Genomic DNA, 12,548 nt, shown 5'->3' on the forward strand with positions numbered 1-12,548 from the left:
ATCATTAAGTTAGTAGTCTTGTTTTTACATATGTAGTTCATTGTTAATATAATTAATGATATGTTTACTTATCATAATATCATGTTAACTATATATATAACCATATATATGTCATCATATAGTTTTTTACAAGTTTTAACGTTCGTGAATCACCGGTCAACTTGGGTGGTCAATTGTCTATATGAAACCTATTTCAATTAATCAAGTCTTAACAAGTTTGATTGCTTAACATGTTGGAAACATTTAATCATGTAAACATCAATCTCAATTAATATATATAAACATGGAAAAGTTCGGGTCACTACAGTACCTACCCGTTAAATAAATTTCGTCCCGAAATTTTAAGCTGTTGAAGGTGTTGACGAATCTTCTGGAAATAGATGCGGGTATTTCTTCTTCATCTGATCTTCACGCTCCCAGGTGAACTCGGGTCCTCTACGAGCATTCCATCGAACCTTAACAATTGGTATCTTGTTTTGCTTAAGTCTTTTAACCTCACGATCCATTATTTCGACGGGTTCTTCGATGAATTGGAGTTTTTCGTTGATTTGGATTTCATCTAACGGAATAGTGAGATCTTCTTTAGCAAAACATTTCTTCAAATTCGAGACGTGGAAAGTGTTATGTACAGCCGCGAGTTGTTGAGGTAACTCAAGTCGGTAAGCTACTGGTCCGACACGATCAATAATCTTGAATGGTCCAATATACCTTGGATTTAATTTCCCTCGTTTACCAAATCGAACAACCCCTTTCCAAGGTGAAACTTTAAGCATGACCATCTCTCCAATTTCAAATTCTATATCTTTTCTTTTAATGTCAGCGTAGCTCTTTTGTCGACTTTGGGCGGTTTTCAACCGTTGTTGAATTTGGATGATCTTCTCGGTAGTTTCTTGTATAATCTCCGGACCCGTAATCTGTCTATCCCCCACCTCACTCCAACAAATCGGAGACCTGCACTTTCTACCATAAAGTGCTTCAAACGGCGCCATCTCAATGCTTGAATGGTAGCTGTTGTTGTAGGAAAATTCTGCTAACGGTAGATGTCGATCCCAACTGTTTCCGAAATCAATAACACATGCTCGTAGCATGTCTTCAAGCGTTTGTATCGTCCTTTCGCTCTGCCCATCAGTTTGTGGATGATAGGCAGTACTCATGTCTAGACGAGTTCCTAATGCTTGCTGTAATGTCTGCCAGAATCTTGAAATAAATCTGCCATCCCTATCAGAGATAATAGAGATTGGTATTCCATGTCTGGAGACGACTTCCTTCAAATACAGTCGTGCTAACTTCTCCATCTTGTCATCTTCTCTTATTGGTAGGAAGTGTGCTGATTTGGTGAGACGATCAACTATTACCCAAATAGTATCAAAACCACTTGCAGTCCTTGGCAATTTAGTGATGAAATCCATGGTAATGTTTTCCCATTTCCATTCCGGGATTTCGGGTTGTTGAAGTAGACCTGATGGTTTCTGATGCTCAGCTTTGACCTTAGAACACGTCAAACATTCTCCTACGTATTTAGCAACATCAGCTTTCATACCCGGCCACCAAAAATGTTTCTTGAGATCCTTGTACATCTTCCCCGTTCCAGGATGTATTGAGTATCTGGTTTTATGAGCTTCTCTAAGTACCATTTCTCTCATATCTCCAAATTTTGGTACCCAAATCCTTTCAGCCCTATACCGGGTTCCGTCTTCCCGAATATTAAGATGCTTCTCCGATCCTTTGGGTATTTCATCCTTTAAATTTCCCTCTTTTAAAACTCCTTGTTGCGCCTCCTTTATTTGAGTAGTAATGTTATTATGAATCATTATATTCATAGATTTTACTCGAATGGGTTCTCTGTCCTTCCTGCTCAAGGCATCGGCTACCACATTTGCCTTCCCCGGGTGGTAACGAATCTCAAAGTCGTAATCATTCAATAATTCAATCCACCTACGCTGCCTCATATTCAGTTGTTTCTGATTAAATATGTGTTGAAGACTTTTGTGGTCGGTATATATAATACTTTTGACCCCATATAAGTAGTGCCTCCAAGTCTTTAATGCAAAAACAACCGCGCCTAATTCCAAATCATGCGTCGTATAATTTTGTTCGTGAATCTTCAATTGTCTAGACGCATAAGCAATCACCTTCGTTCGTTGCATTAATACACAACCGAGACCTTGCTTTGATGCATCACAATAAATCACAAAATCATCATTCCCTTCAGGCAATGACAATATAGGTGCCGTAGTTAGCTTTTTCTTCAATAACTGAAACGCTTTCTCTTGTTCATCATTCCATTCAAATTTCTTCCCTTTATGCGTTAATGCAGTCAAGGGTTTTGCTATTCTGGAAAAGTCTTGGATGAACCTTCTGTAGTAACCAGCTAGTCCTAAAAACTGGCGTATGTGTTTCGGAGTTTTCGGGGTTTCCCACTTTTCAACAGTTTCTATCTTTGCCGGATCCACCTTAATACCTTCTTTGTTCACTATGTGACCGAGGAATTGAACTTCTTCCAACCAAAATGCACACTTTGAAAACTTAGCGTACAATTCTTCCTTCCTCAATACTTCTAACACCTTTCTCAAATGTTCACCGTGTTCTTGGTCATTCTTTGAGTAAATAAGTATGTCATCAATGAAAACAATGACAAACTTGTCAAGGTATGGTCCACACACTCGGTTCATAAGGTCCATGAACACAGCTGGTGCATTAGTTAAACCAAACGGCATGACCATAAACTCGTAATGACCGTAACGTGTTCTGAAAGCAGTCTTTGGAATATCATCTTCTTTCACCCGCATTTGATGATACCCGGAACGTAAGTCAATCTTTGAATAAACAGACGAGCCTTGTAGTTGATCAAATAAGTCGTCGATTCTCGGTAGTGGGTAGCGGTTCTTGATGGTAAGTTTGTTCAACTCTCGGTAGTCGATACACAACCTGAATGTACCATCTTTCTTCTTGACAAACAAAACAGGAGCTCCCCACGGTGATGTGCTTGGTCGAATGAAACCACGCTCTAAAAGTTCTTGTAATTGGCTTTGCAGTTCTTTCATCTCGCTGGGTGCGAGTCTGTAAGGAGCACGAGCTATTGGTGCAGCTCCTGGTACAAGATCTATTTGAAATTCAACGGATCGATGTGGGGGTAATCCCGGTAATTCTTTCGGAAATACATCGGGAAATTCTTTTGCAATGGGAACATCATTGATGCTCTTTTCTTCAGTTTGTACTTTCTCGACGTGTGCTAGAACAGCATAGCAACCTTTTCTTATTAGTTTTTGTGCCTTCAAATTACTAATAAGATGTAGCTTCGTGTTGCCCTTTTCTCCGTACACCATTAAGGGTTTTCCTTTTTCTCGTATAATGCGAATTGCATTTTTGTAACAAACGATCTCCGCTTTCACTTCTTTCAACCAGTCCATACCGATTATCACATCAAAACTCCCTAACTCTACTGGTATCAAATCAATCTTAAATGTTTCGCTAACCAGTTTAATTTCTCGATTCCGACATATATTATCTGCTGAAATTAATTTACCATTTGCTAATTCGAGTAAAAATTTACTATCCAAAGGCGTCAATGGACAACTTAATTTAGCACAAAAATCTCTACTCATATAGCTTCTATCCGCACCCGAATCAAATAAAACGTAAGCAGATTTATTGTCAATAAGAAACGTACCCGTAACAAGCTCCGGGTCTTCCTGTGCCTCTACCGCATTAATATTGAAAACTCTTCCACGGCCTTGTCCATTCATGTTCTCCTGGTTCGGGCAATTTCTAATAATGTGGCCTGGTTTTCCACATTTATAACAAACTACATTGGCATAACTTGCTCCGACACTACTTGCTCCGCCATTACTCGTTCCGACACTATTTGTTCCTTTCGTTCTATTAACCCCTGGTCCGTAGACCTCACACTTCGCCGCGCTATGACCATTTCTTTTACACTTGTTGCAAAATTTGGTGCAGAACCCCGAGTGATTCTTTTCACACCTTTGGCATAGTTGCTTCTGATTGTTGTTGTTGTTGCGGTTATTATTGTTGTTGGGATGATTGTTGTAGTTGCTATTGTTGTTGTTGTTGTTGTTGTTGTTGTTGTTGGGCCGTTTGTTGTAGTTGCGATTGATGTTGCGATTGTTGGGATAATTGTTGCGATTATTGTTGTAATTGCTGTTGTTGTTGTATTGGTGATTCTTATCACCGTTTTCCTCCCACTTTCTTTTGACTTGCTTCACATTGGCCTCTTCAGCAGTCTGTTCTTTAATTCTTTCTTCAATCTGGTTCACTAGTTTGTGAGCCATTCTACATGCCTGTTGTATGGAGGCGGGCTCGTGTGAACTTATATCTTCTTGGATTCTTTCCGGTAATCCTTTCACAAACGCGTCGATCTTCTCTTCCTCATCTTCGAATGCTCCCGGACACAATAGGCACAATTCTGTGAATCGTCTTTCGTACGTGGTAATATCAAATCCTTGGGTTCGTAACCCTCTAAGTTCTGTCTTGAGCTTATTGACCTCGGTTCTGGGACGGTACTTCTCGTTCATCAAGTGCTTGAATGCTGACCACGGTAGTGCGTACGCATCATCTTGTCCCACTTGCTCTAGATAGGTATTCCACCATGTTAACGCAGAACCTGTGAAGGTATGCGTAGCGTACTTCACTTTGTCCTCTTCAGTACACTTACTTATGGCAAACACCGATTCAACCTTCTCGGTCCACCGTTTCAATCCGATCGGTCCTTCGGTTCCATCAAATTCCAAAGGTTTGCAGGCAGTGAATTCTTTGTAGGTGCATCCTACACGATTTCCTGTACTGCTAGATCCAAGGTTATTGTTGGTATGTAGCGCAGCCTGTACTGCGGCTATGTTTGAAGCTAGAAAAGTACGGAATTCCTCTTCATTCATATTCACAGTGTGTCGAGTAGTCGGTGCCATTTCCTTCAAAATAGTTAAATGGAACAAGTTAATCATACAGAATATTAAGAGTAGTTAATAGTATTTCGTAGCATAATATGAACTCATTTATAAAAGCTTTTTCTTCATATTAGCGTTTTATAAGTTTAAATTCGGGTAGTACCTACCCGTTAAGTTCATACTTAGTAGCTAATATACAATTCAACTACTACAATTCTATATGAAAAACTGATTATAATAATATTTCGCGTTCAAACTTTTATACAATATTTTACAAACTTACAATACCGCTTATTTTACATAAAGCATGAAATATAGCACACAATAACTTTGATACAAGATAGTTGTGAAGACAATTCTAGCTAGTACACAAGTCGTTCGGCAAAGGCAATAAAGACACGTAATTCATACGTCCAGAAACAAGTCATGCATTCTGGTTTTACTAGGACTACTTCCCATCCTTGGTCTTGTGCAACATAACCGTTATGGCCGTTGATAAGACAGCGTGTTGTAACGTCATCAAAGGGACGAGGGTTACGTAATGTCCAACAGTCCCGTAATAATCTAAAAACCTCATTTCTTACCCCAATTACCGACTCCGTCACTTGTGGAAACGTTTTGTTTAATAGTTGTAGCCCGATGTTCTTGTTCTCACTTTGGTGAGAAGCGAACATTACTAATCCGTAAGCATAACATGCTTCTTTATGTTGCATGTTAGCCGCTTTTTCTAAATCACGAAGTCCAATATTCGGATATATTGAGTCAAAATAATTTCTTAACCCGTTGCGTAAAATAGCATTTGGGTTCCCCGCAATATATGCGTCAAAGTAAACACATCGTAACTTATGGGTTTCCCAATGTGATATCCCCCATCTTTCAAACGAAAGTCTCTTATAAACCAAGACATTCTTGGAACGTTCTTCGAATGTCTTACAAACTGATCTCGCCTTAAATAGTTGTGCCGAAGAATTCTGGCCGACTCTAGACAAGATTTCATCAATCATGTCTCCGGGTAGGTCTCTTAAAATATTGGGTTGTCTATCCATTTTGTGTTTTTAAACTGTAAAATAGACAAGAGTTAGATTCATAAAAAAAATACTTATTAATACAAGCAATTTTTACATATATCATAAAGCATAAGAACACTATATTCCATATATTACACCACACGAATACAACTATCTTATTCCGACTCGCTCGTTTCTTCTTCTTCGGTTTTGGTTCGCTTTGCCAAGTTTCTAGGGATATATGATGTTCCCCTAATACGAGCCGTCGTTGTCCACATTGGTTTAGAAAAACCTGGTGGTTTAGAGGTTCCCGGGTCATTGTTACAACTTAAGGACTTCGGGGGTTGACGATACATATAAAGTTCATCGGGGTTGGAATTAGATTTCTCTATTTTTATGCCCTTTCCCTTATTATTTTCTTTTGCCTTTTTAAATTCAGTTGGGGTAATTTCTATAACATCATCGGAATTCTCGTCGGAATCCGATTCATCGGAGAATTGGTAATCCTCCCAATATTTTGCTTCCTTGGCGGAAACACCATTGACCATAATTAACTTTGGTCGGTTGGTTGAGGATTTTCTTTTACTTAACCGTTTTATTATTTCCCCCACCGGTTCTATTTCTTCATCCGGTTCCGATTCTTCTTCCGGTTCCGATTCTTCTTCCGGTTCCGACTCTTCTTCCGGTTCCTCTTCGGGAACTTGTGAATCAGTCCACAAATCATTCCAATTTACATTTGACTCTTCATTATTATTAGGTGAGTCAATGGGACTTGTTCTAGAGGTAGACATCTATCACATAATATCAAACACGTTAAGAGATTAATATATCACATAATATTCATATGTTAAAAATATATAGTTTCCAACAAAAATGTTAAGCAATCATTTTTAAAGAAAACACGGTCGAAGTCCAGACTCACTAATGCATCCTAACAAACTCGATAAGACACACTAATGCAAATTTTCTGGTTCTCTAAGACCTACGCTCGGATACCAACTGAAATGTCCCGTTCTTATTGATTAAAAACGTTCCATATTAATTGATTTCGTTGCGAGGTTTTGACCTCTATATGAGACGTTTTTCAAAGACTGCATTCATTTTTAAACAAACCATAACCTTTATTTCATCAATAAAGGTTTAAAAAGCTTTACGTAGATTATCAAATAATGATAATCTAAAATATCCTGTTTACACACGACCATTACATAATGGTTTACAATACAAATATGTTACAACAAAATAAGTTTCTTGAATGCAGTTTTTACACAATATCATACAAGCATGGACTCCAAATCTTGTCCTTATTTAAGTATGCGACAGCGGAAGCTCTTAATAATCACCTGAGAATAAACATGCTTAAAACGTCAACAAAATTGTTGGTGAGTTATAGGTTTAACCTATATATATCAAATCGTAACAATAGACCACAAGATTTCATATTTCAATACACATCCCATACATAGAGATAAAAATCATTCATATGGTGAACACCTGGTAACCGACAATAACAAGATGCATATATATAAGAATATCCCCATCATTCCGGGACACCCTTCGGATATGATATAAATTTCGAAGTACTAAAGCATCCGGTACTTTGGATGGGGTTTGTTAGGCCCAATAGATCTATCTTTAGGATTCGCGTCAATTAGGGTGTCTGTTCCCTAATTCTTAGATTACCAGACTTAATAAAAAGGGGCATATTCGATTTCGATAATTCAACCATAGAATGTAGTTTCACGTACTTGTGTCTATTTTGTAAATCATTTATAAAACCTGCATGTATTCTCATCCCAGAAATATTAGATTTTAAAAGTGGGACTATAACTCACTTTCACAGATTTTTACTTCGTCGGGAAGTAAGACTTGGCCACTGGTTGATTCACGAACCTATAACAATATATACATATATATCAAAGTATGTTCAAAATATATTTACAACACTTTTAATATATTTTGATGTTTTAAGTTTATTAAGTCAGCTGTCCTCGTTAGTAACCTACAACTAGTTGTCCACAGTTAGATGTACAGAAATAAATCGATAAATATTATCTTGAATCAATCCACGACCCAGTGTATACGTATCTCAGTATTGATCACAACTCAAACTATATATATTTTGGAATCAACCTCAACCCTGTATAGCTAACTCCAACATTCACATATAGAGTGTCTATGGTTGTTCAGAAATATATATAGATGTGTCGACATGATAGGTCGAAACATTGTATACGTGTCTATGGTATCTCAAGATTACATAATATATAATACAAGTTGATTAAGTTATGGTTGGAATAGATTTGTTACCAATTTTCACGTAGCTAAAATGAGAAAAATTATCCAATCTTGTTTTACCCATAACTTCTTCATTTTAAATCCGTTTTGAGTGAATCAAATTGCTATGTTTCATATTGAACTCTATTTTATGAATCTAAACAAAAAAAGTATAGGTTTCTAGTCGGAAAAATAAGTTACAAGTCGTTTTTGTAAAGGTAGTCATTTCAGTCGAAAGAACGACGTCTAGATGACCATTTTAGAAAACATACTTCCACTTTGAGTTTAACCATAATTTTTGGATATAGTTTCATGTTCATAATAAAAATCATTTTCTCAGAATAACAACTTTTAAATCAAAGTTTATCATAGTTTTTAATTAACTAACCCAAAACAGCCCGCGGTGTTACTACGACGGCGTAAATCCGGTTTTACGGTGTTTTTCGTGTTTCCAGGTTTTAAATCATTAAGTTAGCATATCATATAGATATAGAACATGTGTTTAGTTGATTTTAAAAGTCAAGTTAGAAGGATTAACTTTTGTTTGCGAACAAGTTTAGAATTAACTAAACTATGTTCTAGTGATTACAAGTTTAAACCTTCGAATAAGATAGCTTTATATGTATGAATCGAATGATGTTATGAACATCATTACTACCTTAAGTTCCTTGGATGAACCTACTGGAAAAGAGAAAAATGGATCTAGCTTCAATGGATCCTTGGATGGCTCAAAGTTCTTGAAGCAAAATCATGACACGAAAACAAGTTCAAGTAAGATCATCACTTGAAATAAGATTGTTATAGTTATAGAAATTGAACCAAAGTTTGAATATGATTATTACCTTGTATTAGAATGATAACCTACTGTAAGAAACAAAGATTTCTTGAGGTTGGATGATCACCTTACAAGATTGGAAGTGAGCTAGCAAACTTGAAAGTATTCTTGATTTTATGAAACTAGAACTTTTGGAATTTATGAAGAACACTTAGAACTTGAAGATAGAACTTGAGAGAGTTCAATTAGATGAAGAAAATTGAAGAATGAAAGTGTTTGTAGGTGTTTTTGGTCGTTGGTGTATGGATTAGATATAAAGGATATGTAATTTTGTTTTCATGTAAATAAGTCATGAATGATTACTCATATTTTTGTAATCTTATGAGATATTTCATGCTAGTTGCCAAATGATGGTTCCCACATGTGTTAGGTGACTCACATGGGATGCTAAGAGCTGATCATTGGAGTGTATATACCAATAGTACATACATCTAAAAGCTGTGTATTGTACGAGTACGAATACGGGTGCATACGAGTAGAATTGTTGATGAAACTGAACGAGAATGTAATTGTAAGCATTTTTGTTAAGTAAAAGTATTTTGATAAGTGTATTGAAGTCTTTCAAAAGTGTATAAATACATATTAAAACACTACATGTATATACATTTTAACTGAGTCGTTAAGTCATCGTTAGTCGTTACATGTAAGTGTTGTTTTGAAACCTTTAGGTTAACGATCTTGTTAAATGTTGTTAACCCAATGTTTATAATAACAAAAGAGATTTTAAATTATTATATTATCATGATATTATGATGTACGAATATCTCTTAATATGATATATATATATACATTAAATGTCGTTACAACGATAAACGTTACATATATGTCTCGTTTCAAAATCATTAAGTTAGTAGTCTTGTTTTTACATATGTAGTTCATTTTTAATATAATTAATGATATGTTTACTTATCATAATATCATGTTAACTATATATATAACCATATATATGTCATCATATAGTTTTTTACAAGTTTTAACGTTCGTGAATCACCGGTCAACTTGGGTGGTCAATTGTCTATATGAAACCTATTTCAATTAATCAAGTCTTAACAAGTTTGATTGCTTAACATGTTGGAAACATTTAATCATGTAAACATCAATCTCAATTAATATATATAAACATGGAAAAGTTCGGGTCACTACAATATGCCCCTTTTGAGTCTGGTAATCTAAGAATTAGAGAACAGACACCCTAATTGACGCGAATCCTAAAGATAGATCTATTGGGCCCAACGAGCCCCATCCAAAGTACCGGATTCTTTAGTACTTCGAATTCATCATGTCCGAAGGGAGTCCCGGAATGATAGGGGATATTCTATATGCATCTTGTTAAGGTCGGTTACCAGGTGTTCACCATATGAATAATTTTTATCTCTATGTATGGGATGTATATTGAAATATGAAATCTTGTGGTCTATTATTACGATTTGATATAGGTTAAACCTATAACTCACCAACATTTTTGTTGACGTTTAAAGCATGTTTATTCTAAAGTGATTATTTAGAGCTTTCGCTGTTGCATGCTAAAATATGGACAAGATTTTGTGTCAGCATGCTTGTATAATATTGTTTAAAACTGCATTCGAGATTTACTTTGTTGTAACATATTAATATTGTAAACCAATATGTATTGGTAGTGTGTAAGTGTGATATTTTAGATTATCATTTCTAGATAATCTAGGTGGTGACTTTTTAACCTTGTCGATAAAATAAAGGTTATGGTTTGTTTTAAAAATGAATGCAGTCTTTGAAAAACATCTCATATAGAGGTCAAAACCTCGCAACGAAATCAATTAATATGGTACGTTTATAATCAATATGAACGGGACATTTCAATATATATATATATATATATATATATATATATATATATATATATATATATATATATATATATATATATATATATATATGATATGTCAAAACATTGTATTCATGTCTATGGTATCCCAAGATTACATAATATATGTTAGAATATATGTATAATACAATATAAGTTAGTTAAGTTAGGGTTTGTATAGATTTGTTACAAATTTCACGTAGCTACAACAAGCAAAATTATCCAATCTTGTTTTACCCATAATTTCTTCGTTTTAAATCCGTTTTGAGTGATTCAAGTTAATATGGTTTCATATTGAACTTAAGTTTATGAATCTAAACATAAAAAGTATAAGTTTATAGTCAGAAATATAGATTACAAGCCATTTTTGTAAAGGTAGTCATTTCAGTCGAAAGAACGACGTCTAGATGACCATTTTGGAAAACATACTTTCACTTTGAGTTTAACCATGACTTTTGGATATAGTTTCATGTTCATAAGAAAAATTATTTTTACAGAAGAACAACTTTTAAATCAAAGTTTATCCTAGTTTTTAATTATCAAACCCAAAACAGCCCGCGGTGTTACTACAACGGCGTATGTCCGGTTTTACGGTGTTTTTTGTGTTTCCAGGTTTAAATCATTAAGTTTGCATATCATATAGATATAGAACATGTGTCTAGTTGATTTTAAAAGTCAAGTTAGAAGGATTAACTTTTGTTTGCGAACAAGTTTAGAATTAACTAAACTATGTTCTAGTGATTACAAGTTTAAACCTTCGAATAAGATAGTTTTATATATATGATTTGAATGATGTTATGAACATCATTACTACCTCAAGTTTTGTGGATAAACCTATTGGAAATGATAAAAATAGATCTAGCTTCAAAGGATCCTTGGATGGCTTGAAAGTTCTTGAAGCAGAATCATGACACGAAAACAAGTTCAAGTAAGATTTTCACTCGAAATAAGATTGTTATAGTTACGGAAATTGAATCAAAGTTTGAATATGAGTAATACCTTGTATTAGAAAGATATCTTACTATAAATAAGAAAGATTTCTTGAGGTTGGATGATCACTCAAAATGGATTTGCAAGATTGGAAGTAAGTTAGCAAACTTGGAAGTGTTGTTGGTGTGTTCTTGAGTAGTTGTTTTGTAACTTGGTTTATGTATGGATTTATGAACTAGATTGAGCTAGATTTTGTTGAAGATGATGAAGAACACTTAAAACAATGGAAGAACACTTGAGAGAGAGTGGTTTGATGCATGAAAGTTGAAATGAAAATGTGTTTGTGCTCTTGCTAGTTCACGTGAATATAAGGTCTTCATCTAGGCTCCATTAGTTTGTAATTTTGTGAGATATTTAATGCTAGTTGCCAAATGATGGTTGGTTCCCACATGGTTAGGTGACTCACAAGGGCTGCTAAGAGCTAATCATTGGAGTGTATATACTAATAGTAAATACATTTAGAAGTTGTGTATTGTACGAGTACAAATACGAGTGCATACGAGTAGAATTGTTGATGAAAATGAATGAGGATGTAATTGTAAGCATTTTTGTTAAGTAGAAGTACTTTGATAAATTTCTTGAAGTCTTTCAAAAGTGTATGAATACATATTAAAATACTACATGTATATACATTTTTAACTGAGTCGTTAAGTCATCGTTAGTCGTTACATGTAAGTGTTGTTTTGAAACTTTTA

Source organism: Rutidosis leptorrhynchoides, chromosome 7 (assembly GCF_046630445.1).
Source record: "Rutidosis leptorrhynchoides isolate AG116_Rl617_1_P2 chromosome 7, CSIRO_AGI_Rlap_v1, whole genome shotgun sequence".
Lineage (NCBI taxonomy): Eukaryota > Viridiplantae > Streptophyta > Magnoliopsida > Asterales > Asteraceae > Rutidosis > Rutidosis leptorrhynchoides.